The sequence below is a fragment of the Osmia lignaria genome, chromosome 14, assembly GCF_051020975.1.
Source record: "Osmia lignaria lignaria isolate PbOS001 chromosome 14, iyOsmLign1, whole genome shotgun sequence".
In the NCBI taxonomy this organism is placed as follows: Eukaryota; Metazoa; Arthropoda; class Insecta; order Hymenoptera; family Megachilidae; genus Osmia; species Osmia lignaria.
Window position 1 is genome coordinate 4,649,236 of NC_135045.1, and position 12,973 is coordinate 4,662,208.

At 35.7% G+C, this 12,973-nt stretch overlaps 1 long non-coding RNA gene across 1 annotated transcript in view; it reads left to right on the forward strand.

Moving 5' to 3' along the window:
- LOC117607474 (uncharacterized) overlaps positions 1-12,973 on the forward strand; it is a 62,018-nt gene that overhangs the window by 29,509 nt on the left and 19,536 nt on the right. The gene's annotated exons all lie outside the window — the stretch shown is intronic.

Consider the following 12,973-nt stretch of genomic DNA (forward strand, 5'->3'; position numbering starts at 1 on the left):
ACTTTGTCTGTCAGTATACAATTGCGTTCGAATCAAGCTTCCCGAGGGAAAATTATGAAATATATTACACTTGTCTGTAACAGCAAAATTTTGATTAACCAAATAGTAAGGATTTTAGAAGGTATTGTATTTAAAATGGTTAAAATGGTACTGTGAAAATAACGGTGGTAGCGAACGTGTTAAGAAGAAATATCATTTTGAAAGGACATCCGGCTATGGTTGTTTTCTCGCGGCGAATTCTTTCTTCTACGAATCGTTCGGTCGATCCAAAAGAGTGGAAAGAGAGAGAAACAGTCTATAGCTGTTCTCGTAAGGTTCTTATTTTACGGCGCTCTGTGCAAATTGCCCTAAGGATTAGAATCGCGAGGACGGTCTGCGTGCTGCGGGCCCCGAAGCGATGAATTATTATTGTCTCGTGCCTCACGCAGCCACGCTTCACGTTTTATGCAGCCGTACGAGCATCCACGAAACGGCAAAATAGCGAAATATAATATCTATAGCTGCTGGCTAAGATCCACCTTCGAAGCAATAGAACACCCTATCGTAGACGATTATTGTGTTAGTACTGGCGTTAAAGGTTTCTACGATTATCCTGAAGAAGATGCATTCTTGTTTCGGGAGCATTATTCGGGATACTATTTGGAGAACATAAACTCTATGGAAATATCAATAATGAAATATGTGATAAATTGTGTGTACTATTATTAATTAGTATTAATACTAGTATTATTTCTAGTATTAGTATCGGTGTCGGTATCGGCATTAGTATCAGCACTAGTATTTAAGAACACTGAAATAATACCAGGACAAGTTACATTAATTTTGCCACTCCCAACTAAATAATATTTCTTTAAACACGTATTTATTTTCTAACATGGTAACAGCTAAGTTAGTTAAGTTCAAAGAGTTGAATCGAAACCTAATCGGTAAAGCAACCAACACAAGTCCACTAATTATTCAAAGAATTAATTACAGTGGACCTGGCATTCCATACGATCATTGTGTTCAATTCAATGTCCCTAATAGATAAAACCACGACAATAGGTCACTTGATTGGAAGAGTTATCTGTTGAACGTTTGCTTTTCTGTTTCTTCGATCAGATCGTGATTTTTCCGACTTGACGACTGTTTTATACGTTTGCTCGCGAACACGAGGAATGTCCCGTCGCTCGAGGTTCCGATTCCATGAAGACATATCCGTGAACACGTGGCTACGTCAGCTCGCACCCACATTCATTGTATGCCACGACGATTTCTCATTGTAGGTGGAGGAGGCACGCCACGAGTTATTGACTCGTTTGATCCTGGGTTACGCCCCGACCTACCTTAACTTACTATCTTGCCACGTGAGCTTCGACCCACGATCTTAACCATTCGTAGACACTCTTAACCCATATGGGTGACGGGCGAATTTTCGTAGAAATCCATTAGCCATATTATTAGGAATTCATATCGTTATAGTGATGGGTGAAATTGTAAGGCACCTCGTTCTATCTTTACCTAATTACTTAAAATTTAATTAAAATTAATAACACATTAGCAATTTAGAATAGCAAATTGGAGCATTACGATAAAAAATTAATTTTTCATTTCGTTCCAGTAATTTTTTGAGTAGATACGTTATAATTTCGTCTATCGATGTACGTAGTTGAAATGATGGATAATAAAATATTACGCGTATTTCTTTTTATCATTTTCGTGGTATAGAAGCGATAATAGATTTCAATGCGGATTTCCATCGAGGCATCGGACAGCGCCCATCGGCGATAGAGATCGCGAATGCAAACGATAAGGGTCGTTCGTGGCTGCCGGGTACCGTTTAACAATGAACTCACGGTCTCCTACCGCGGACACGGTTCGATCGATGATATAAATCGCTGGGTTCGTTAGTGAAATCAGCGCAACGGGACCGGCGGCGCTTAAATGCACACTCTCGATGAAAGAATGATAGCACTTTGTTAACGAGAGAAAGAGAAATGAACGAACGCGTTGGTTCGAGACATCGCGCTATGTATCTTTGCTACTTCGAGCCCTTTTCGACTGTTCTAACTACTATCGTCGGTATCCCTTCACCTTTTTTTTACAGCCACTGGCTATGTGGTACGTCCAGAGAAAAAAATGATCCGAGAAGGTGCTGGAATAATGAGAAAAATGGTACCGTCCAGGCTTGTAAAAGATTTTCGATCAAGTTATCGGGTTATTTGATTGTGAAAGTCTGATAAGATTTGATGACTTAAAAGTAAAATAAAATGGTACTTAATTTAAAGTTTAAAGTTTAAAGAAAATGGCTACATAAGCTCTTCGTTACCATTTTTAATATAGAATCAGTGGTTATCAATTATAACACATAATGACATAAAAGATTTCATAACATAAAAATACCACAAAATGGCTTCCATGGTATATCAATTTAAAGCTGAAAGTTTAATAAAAGAATTACACGTAATTATACGTAGATGAGAAGCGATGCCATAGATGATAACTTGAAAATGCAGTTCCTTTAAATATCTACAGAAAAATCAAAGGATTGGGACTAAATTCGCCTGCAGCTTACCGTAAGCCACACCTGCCTCGTATCAAAGATAGTTCTAGACAACGCATGGAATATCAGATTCTAAAATTCGCCTGAAGCCGATCGACACGCCTAGTTAAGCGTTATGATGAATGCGTGAAAAAGAGGACGAAAAATCTTGAAGATCCGTAGGTTGGGCGTTGAAGATCGGTGGCAGATCCCGATACTGATTTGCCGGAGTTACGCGTTCGCAATCGGCTTTCATCTTCGCGCCTTGACCGCCTCTGGGAATGCAAATTATTATTTTGTGTCTCTAGTAGATAGAGGTCTCCACTGGGATCGTGACTTATCATGCTTAATTACATAGTCTACAGGTTGAATTATCGCTGTTTTACAATATTAAAGAGCCACCAATTAGCTATACACGCTTTCATCTGTTTTCGTTTTCTCTAGGGATCTAGTATCATATTCCTTTTCTGGTAGAATTCGCTTTTAATAGCGATCAGGATCAAGTCGTGCGTTTATCTTGAATAATAATATGCGAGTTGGGTATATTATAAATAATACGTTTTCTGTTCCCCTGTTCAAACGGTGTGGATGTACAATATCTGGGTGCAATTGTTTTGTAATTATTATGAATCTTTCATTAGGTAAAGTATTTAGATACTTTTTATTAGCATAAATAAGGATAGATACATGATTGCAAATCCAAAGGTCGTCAGTTCAAATCTCCGTTCCCTACTTTCTTTTTTTTTTATTTATTTAAATTTATTTCTTCTAATAGATTGATTTTTCAGCTTATTTTTTAAAATTATTTCTTAATTATATTGAATTTGTTATAAAATTTTAATTATTTTTGTGTATTATTGGAGCGAAGCGAGTGTAGCGAGCTCAAATTGAGATTCATCTTGTGCAATTAAATTTTAATTTGGAGGATAAATAATATTCGTGAGCACCAGCAATTTATGAAAGTCGAAATTTTGTTTATAATGTTTGAACCGCTCTAATGTATACATTAAAGGTTAGCAAAGGGAACAATTGAATGACCATCGTAATTTCTCAGCCTTGGTGGCAAATGAAACGCGAGGAATTTCAAGATCACGCCGATCGAACGATTGCGTAAAGCATGAAATAGAGGAACGATTTACTCGTGATGTCTTTCTTCATGGTGAACGACCCATGGTACCGTAGAAGGTTGAAGAGAGATAAGAAAAGGCGCGTGGATGGTGCAGATCCGACTATTTAATTATTGAAGGGATCGAGACTGTATAATTCGCGATAGATCGATACGGATCGATGGTAAATCCTTTGGCCTCGATCTGTTATTACTCCGCCACTATTTATAGGTGTATCCAACGGATTCTGATTCCATCTAGTGATACGCGCTCGCATCGTTATCGCCACAATTGACGCTGATTGGTCAATGATACCGATTTCGAAACACTATGTAAAAGTTGTTTCATCGAAAGCTCTGTTATTATCATTTTATTCGATGGTGTTGGTTGATACCACGTGGCGTGGCGTTCGTTTATGGCTTCAGGAGCTATACGCATTCGTTCAGATACACTTCTATCCTTTTATGGGGGATTTTTGATTTATCTGTTATTCTAATAACACCGTCTCCATCTAACAAAGAAGATATCGTGATACTATTATCTTTGAGGGGTTATTACATCCCTTTAAATTATTTTTCTTCCAAAAATAGAAGAATACTTTTTAAAGGAATAGTGTAAAATTTAGTAACTGAAAATAATATTAAATAGAAGGTTAAATTAAAATTGGAACTTTCTCCGTGGTCCGCCTTCCGAGGTTTATTAAAGCCTCTTTTCCTTATTAGATAATGATTAAATAAATAAAATACATTAACAATTTATAAACATTCTAATTTAATATAGGATGCTTAAAAAAAGATTTATTACGTCGGAAGTAGAAAAGAGAGTACTTATATTATTAGTTGTACGATTTATTAAACCAGTTCTGAACTGAAATCAGTGATAAAAAAAATCATTGTCAAAGTAGAAATTAATATACACTTCACGCCTAACCATAGTACTTAAAAGAGGTTTAAACGACTATTCTTTACGACACCGTGGTAATCGTTCTGGTTTTGCTCGGTCGCAGTTGGTCATTAGGGGCTGTTACTGAATAAAAAGATTTTTCATTCGTTCGTAATCTGCGAGAGGAAGTTAACTTCTGTATCTCCATTTTCTTTATTTATTTCATCTCGTCCGGTTCTTTGTGTGAAGCTTAATGAACAGAGAGATCGTTTAACGCTAGAATTATTAGAGTAGATGCATATCTAATTATAAATTGAAAATAAATATAAAAAAATGAATAAACAAATAATGGCGAATATATTGACACGGATGTCGTAATATAAATTAGATTTATAAATTAATTGGAGCTGAGATTAATATAACCTTAGCTTGAATGAAAATAATTGAAAATAAGAAAGTCTAATATCTTTCAATAGTAAAAATTTCACACACTGTCAATAATTTAATAAAAAAAATCAATTATCAAAGTGAAAAATTAAATGTTTATATCCCGAAGAAAACATGATAGTGTAAAAATATAAATTATGTATGATAGGAAATATAAATTGCAATACCAACGCTGGAAGTCAATAAAATTGGGAATATAAAAATCAAATAATTGACTGTGTTATAGTAATCATCATCGTTCCATCATTAACACGTTCTATCGGTAAGGACCATAAAGGTTATCTTAAAAAATCGTCAAGTCTGCGTAGAACGAAGTATCTCTTTCCAGCTAGATTTACAACAAAGACCATAAATTCCAGCTAACCGAGGGTACATGGTTGACCATTTTCCTGCCAGGAAGTACCGCTCAAAGACCTTCACGGAGACGACATTCGACCGTTTAAAAGTCGATTGCATCATCGTGGATGGTGCACGCACCACCTTCCCGTTCGTTTTATCCATCATTTCTGTCGCGTTTGTCTGCGAAAGAGCCCGTAACAGAGTTAGAGCAACAGGAAGGTGCAAGAGGCGAAGGAAGATGGCTTCCGTGTTCGAAGACGGAGAATATCTCCGTGCAAAGTTGAATTAATGATCGTGTGGCCTGGGTATTATTGTCCCTGTTCCACCGTTCGTTTCCCTGATTCGTTTCTATTTTTTTTTTTTTCTCCCCTTTATCTCGGTGTGCGCGTTTCTCCGCTTTGTCTGCCAGCGGCGAGCATCACGGCAACGGTTACGTGGTGACAGTGCGAAAACGCGGTGAACGTGGATGACGCGAAAAGAAGATGTACGCTGAACGCCACTCCATCAAATTATGGCAACGTGGACACTGGTCGGCCCGTCGAACCGTTAAATCGATTAATCCCAGAAGGAATGCCACGAATCACCGATGCGTTCGCCACGGCAACTACGCTCAATTGGCCGTTCTGTCAACGGCCTTGTGTTACAGCCTTAAGGCCCATTTCGTAATCCATGCTTTGTGTTCGATCATTTATTCCTGAGACAATTTCATTTGGGTTATGTACCTGCACGAGATATTAACTTATTGAATGATAAGAAAAAGATTTCGAAAAATGGCACTTATGGCGGATTACTTTGAAGCTTCAAGTTTAGGGAAAATGGCTACATATGCCTCTAGTTACCATTTTTAATATAGAACGGATGATTGCTAATTATATAACATGCAATGGAATTTTGGAATGATATAAAATCTGATAAGATTTGATGACATAAAAGTTCTTCCAAATGGCCCTTATAGCATACCAATTTGAAGCTTGAAGTTTGGAAAGAATAATTACACGAGTCTTTCTATACCATTTTTAACATAAAAAGGCTAGTTTCCAGTTATAGAGTCTATTTTATATCTTACATGTTAAGTGTAAATGGATTATTTTCTAGTACATATAATTCCATTTTCTTAATTTTTATAAAAGTATCATTCGATGATATACAATTGAGTGATTGAACTGCTTTTGAAACGATCATCAGAGTGTTCTGATGCTGGATACACACAATATCGAAGGTGACGTATAGCAAACAAGATCGAGGAAATAGCAAAGTCATGTAGACACGAAGAAACCCGGACCTGTCCTACTGTTCTACGTGCAGGTCCGGGAGATTTCAAGCGATTTACGTGAAATCTTTGCGCCGGTAAATCAAGATATAATTCTATTAAATTGATTTAAAATGCATAAGATAAATATTTACCTTACCAAATAAAAAAAAAGTACAGTTATATGTATGTACACTTTTAATAATTGTTTATCTCAATAAATTATTAGAATACATTAGAACTGCATAATATACGTACGTAAAATTATAAAAGATAATGATAATTAAGTTAATAAAGTAAGACTATAGTAAAATACGATTATTATTTTTTCTTTTTAATTTGATTCTTCAAGATAATTAATTTTTATACGTTAGCTCAAAACATTCGCAACTTCTCACATTCGCAAACGTAATTCATGCTCATTGCCGCTCGAGGAGCTCACTTCGAACAGTTCTCATAATTGCAATAATAACAGTAATCGTGATAATGGCGGTTTACTGGATTTTACGGGGAGTGCAGGCATTAACTTTATTATCGTGGCTTGTAATCGTCACTGGATGAAACACTTGAAGAGGGTACTATGGCGTGTCTAATTTACTAACAAATAGCGAACAAGTTAAATAAAATCCTGTATAGAGGTCTTCAGAGATATCTTGCCTCTTAAACCAAAGAAATTTATAATTCGCATTTTATTGGAAATTTTGATGGTAGGAAATTAGCAATGGTAGGAAACATAAAAATTTTAAAATTCCAAATCTTTCAACTGTCAGGTTTTCAAATTCACAAATTTCCAAATTTTCCAAAATTTCAAATTTCTAAATTTTTCTACTTTTAAACCTAGAAATGCCAAGTTAAAAAATTTCCAGATTTTCTAACTTTAAGAGATTAGAATTTCAATGAGAATTTAGAAACCTAGAAATAGGTATAGAAATTTCTAAATTTGGAAATTTATTTATTAAGAAATTGATAACCTAGAGTTACCCATCATCGCTCTAGAGCTCCAAATGCAAGGAATTATCGCCCATAAAATCGGAAAACCCAAAATTCAATAACACAAGACATTAAACGCTTTCTGTAAAGGTAAGCTGAATTAGGCCCGCCCTAATAAAAAATCCTAGTTACGCGAATGACGATAACGACTGAGAAGAGTTAACTTTGATCGTTTCGAGCGGTGTATCGGGGTCTGGAAGTTATGCGCCCGTACTTACTGCAGGCACGTAAGGTACCCATGGTGTACAGGCGGAAAAGATAGGGAGAGTGAGTGCGTTGCCTGGTATCAATTTGTCTGGCTGGTAGCAGGTTCACTCGACCAGACGAAGGTCGCTTTGTGCGAGCCGCTATCCGGCATTCTATCAAACCCAACAACATTCGCTACGATCGATTTATTCTACCAACGGCCGCGTAAGATACCAATTACCTGTACTGTGTACGCTACCTCACCTTCGAATGGAAATCGGCAGACGACTACGACGACGACCAGGATCGAGCTTTTCGCTCTAAACGTTTGCAACCTTTGTAGGCAAGGTTCGCTGGAGATTATCGGCGACACTTTGCTGTTGTTGCTTTAGAAATTGTCTTCTGTTTGGTATCCGAGCCCTTACCGAGATTGCCGGAGATTGTATTCCTTGTAAACGGAAAGGGGGGAATCAAACGGAAATGAATGGGATGCTAGGTGTTTAATGGACATTTTCTTCCCATAAGTCCTGGAACATCTTAGGGCTATTCTCACATATATATATACAAATTTTGGAACTTTTCAGAAATTTCACAAGTTTGTAAAACACGTATAAATGAAGAAATAAATACGTTGTTTTCTAATATTTATAATGTTAGAAGTTATAGTTAGAAAAGTGAACCATTTTTGGTCGCGTCTTCGAAATTGTTGGCGCAGTTATATCCTAGGCTTCCTAGAAAAAAATCGATAGCCTGGAGGAACAGTTTAGGCTGTGGTTCTCTTAGTGCTTGAAACTCTGGAACCGGAATGTGCATTCTGATACATCCCGATCGTCTCCTCTGTCGATCGACTGTTCGTCTATCGAAGCTGGAAATTATAGCAGACAGACTCGATCGATTTCGATAATCTTCCTGGTCCAATAGTATACTTACAAGTATTCTTGATCATCCAGGTCAAGCGCACCTCGAAATCTGCATAATGCTCTCTTATGCAGTTAGTTAATAGGGAAACGAGTGATGGATATAAAAAGAATCAGTTTCTAAGTCAGAATAAAAAAGAAAAGAAAATTAGAATTTTGTTAGGAGGATTTTATTAAAAAATGAAATTTGAGGTTTTGATGCATTATAAGGATGTTATCATAAAGTTTGTTTACTACAATTTCTGTTAAACTTTTTCCTCTATCTTTTCATGAAAATATTATAAAATTAATTTTAAAAAATATTATAAGGTTAGATAATGTGATAAATGATTTGTATATTTTTTTAAATGGATTTTTATTCAACATTGCACATTCTTAAATACATTTGGTCTCGACAGAGGAACATTATTGGTGGGAAATTCGTTTTATCTAATCGAAAGGGGATCTCCTTTTAAATTTAACATCGCATTTACAAAGAAAAACGTACAACCTATTTACAAAGGTACACGATGGCAGTGTTGATACTTTCAAATACAATTCCTTCTTTCAATCGATACAATACGTGTATGTACAGTGTACACACGTATAATTTTGCTTTTCGAACAAAGTAGCTTCAACGACGATTTGTTGAATTTCTATTCAATATTTCAGAGAACACCGTAATTTGAAAGGCGCCATTCGAAAGAAACCCCTTAGTTTCTTTTACGTTTCCCTCGTGGCTTGTCTGCAAATTAGAAGCGAGTTATGATAATATCGCCGTGAACGGCACGCGAGAAGAAACAAACTGCGTATTTCACTTAAAAAAGAATAAATAGAAACGATGCGACTTAATTTGAAAATACCTGTAATTTTTCAGGCGGTTCTTAAGGTTATAAATTTCAATGTTGAGTGTTTAAAGAAAAACGCTTCGGAATTTTGAAATGTTTCCAAAAATTTTATATCATCTCGAAGTTAAAAGGGTTGCTGTGGAGGGTCATCAGTGGCGGACGCCTTTTTTCAAAAATTTAAAAAAATTTTTTAATTTAAAAAATTGCAAATTAGAAGCTCGGAATTTGAAAGCTTGAAATTTCATAAGCTGCCAACTGGAAAATTTAAATAGCCCTTCAGCCCTTAACATATCAACAAATATTAAGCAATTTGGTGAATAATCTCTTATTTCCACTATGGCATAGTAATTTCCAGTCATTTCATGTGCATCAAACAGCATCACAATGAAAAACGTTTTTCTCTAGAAATCTAAGTTGCATATTTTTTACACATATTTACACAAATAAACAAAACCGCGCGGAACGAATAGACTTTTTCCACGGTGAATAACAAAGTGCCTTGCGCTACCAGAATCGCTATATGTAATCGGAAATGATTTTCTTGGTCGGTTCGCCTACTTCTTCCTCTTGTGTCAGCTTCTTTCCGTCAAGTGCAAGCTCCTGAAGCGTATCGAGTATCCTCTCATTACTCAGCCGTGCAAAATCCCACGACGGAAGACAAATAGCTTTTGCTACGATGACGAAACACGGCCTGATGCACAAATGAAGACGTTCCACGTTCACTGATTAACACCTCTTGCCTGCATTGTTTGCCAAGAAACGGCCACACATGAGCTTCAATTGCTTCCATATTATCATTGGCGTAAGTGGGTAAGGGTCAGGCTGAATTTATTTTCTTCGAAAATTCACTGGGTATATTATTAATGTACAACAGAAAAATTGAAAGCCTAAAATTTGAAAGTTAATTGGAAGTTTGATTATTAGCAAATTACAAATTGGAGCTTACAATTCGAAAACTGCGAATTGAAGCTTGCAATTTAAAAGTTGAAAAATTGGAAAATTAATTACTATTGTAACACCTAAAGCTAAAGGACCAAAACCACCCTAGACCACCCTAGTTACGCCAATGGATCTTCTCTTCCACCCCTTCTGTTTTAACTTCCACATCATAGTTCCAATCGTGAACAAGCTGATGAATAATTAACCGTTTCTGTTTGATCGACGAATGAATCAAGTACATTTCTATCGTCTTAATTGAGGAAGCTGTCTACTCAAGACTCAGATTCTCTTCTTTGTTCCACAGTGGTTAATTTCTAGAAGCTTAGCGAGCACGTGTAACGATATGATGTTTCTTTTAGTCAAGACTCTTGTGGTACAATTAGTTGGATTTATGATTATGGTTATAGATTACGATCGCATCTTTCTTTGATAATTACGAGCTGCTTTAATTAATTTGTTGGAGAAGCAATGTGTGCTGACAGTTGTTGATTTGAAGAGAAGGAGAAAGAATAAGAGAGAAAACAATGGTAATTTGGTAATGAAGATTTTGATAAATTGCCATTTTCTTCTAATGAAGATGTTTAGTGATATTAACAGTAGTCGGCTTGACTTGAAAATATTGACACCCATTAGAATATTCTGAGGTTATATGATTTTTTAGTAATTAAATTTCAAGTTTCCAAATTTGAAGCTTTTACAGTTCAAACTTCCAAACTTCAAGCGTTGAAATTTTAAGCTTTCAATTCGTAATTTTCAAATTTTTAAAACAAAACCCCCCTGTACACTTCCAAGTGTCGCGACATCGTTTAATGTCTCTTTTGAAAGCTACAGCCTCAGAATATCATAACCGCGACTATACTAACATAAACCGTTCCTTGACTTTCAGTATTTTCGTGCATCTCTTCGGAATGAAGAGAAGCATCTTCCTTGCACCGCGAAGAAAAGCAAAGTAACTCTCTTACTCTTCCTTTGCTTCTCATTCGCGCTCTTTTCGCGTCTGGTCGGCACCATCTATCATTCTGTCAGCTAGGAGATTTCAATTTGCTCTCTTTTTGCGCCATTACCGGGCCCCGAAGCCTGCGCAAAATTGTATTTAATTGTGATTGACTGCTAAGTGGAGGTGGCCGACCGTCGCCATTTGTCCGGCGATTTTTGCATACGCCTAATTGCGGGAGGAACATTGCCTCTGAATCTTGACCTCCAAATTAACCATGTTGCCAATTAAAAAGCTTTGTTTATAGAAAAGAATAGTACACCAATTTTGGATCACAAGAGTTGACACGTTGATTACCATATTTTGGTGACATTTAATTTTCCATAGAAATCTCTTCGATTTAGCTAATTAGAAATAATAGAAATATTATAAAAATAATAGATAAGCTATGCTTAGAACAGAAATACTATTTAATGAAATTTTCAATAACTTCAGTGTGATAGTCAACGTGTTAACAAATCAAAATACAGATTCTCTACTACAATTTCATCCAATTCTCTTGTTTATTTCTGTTAGTCGAAGAATGAATCGGGTCAACACAGTGTCTTCCTTAACGATTACAAGTTCTTTGGTTTTCCTGGGAAACTGTTAGTCAATTGTGAAGTTCTCTATTCTTTAAGTTTAGTTTACATTGATAGAACTAATAGTAGAGTACTATTTTTAGATGTAATTTATTAGTGTACTCTGCTGTTCCATTTTCTTTTATTTTTAGCACTTTACCAAACATTTACTGAATTTTTCTTACTCTATTTATTTACTTCACCAATGTAAACTAAGCTTTACAGTTAGTTGACGAGGTACTTTTTGTTTCGATACTACCAGATTGGTTTTTACATATAATGTGAAAATATTGAACGTGTGATCAACGAACAAAAAATGCACAGTAGTTCATTAACGATCATGTACCATCGTGCAACACAAGGATGTTACGTTTTCTTCGTAGCCAGGTGAATAAATCAGCTCTATCGAGAGATCCCTGTTTTCTATTTATATATGTACATAATTACCTATACAGCGTCGCAATAACTTAATCGAATCTAGTCAGATATTTACACAAAGCCTACAGCTAACAATAAGACACTACGGATCTATGTACAATTAAACTCTAGACAAGTACGCCTCCGCTATTGGTATCCTTGCAAAGCCAGTTGCATCTCTCTATATGTAGAGGTATTCCAATTATTAGACCAAAAAATGAGGAAGAAAATTTTTAATAATGAATTCACGCATTTTCGTATCAAATACTAAGAATAAAAAATTTTCATATTATTTACAGTTTAAAATAGCAATATAAAATTTTACCACTTTCTTACTTTAACGAGCACTGGAAAAGTTAGATAAAATTAAATGAGAAAATTAATTAAATAATTCATTAAAAAAATATTTAGAAATATTGCTAATTTATTTGTAAAATTTCCTATCAATGAAATTTCATTAAACATTATGCTGGTCATAATTAGTCTAATAATTTGAACACCTCTGTGAGTCAGAGAAGTTCGTCAGACTCTGGTATCAAAGACGTTATCGCGATACGATCTTTTGAAAAATGTTTCGGAATCCGGCAACAAGGCCGCAC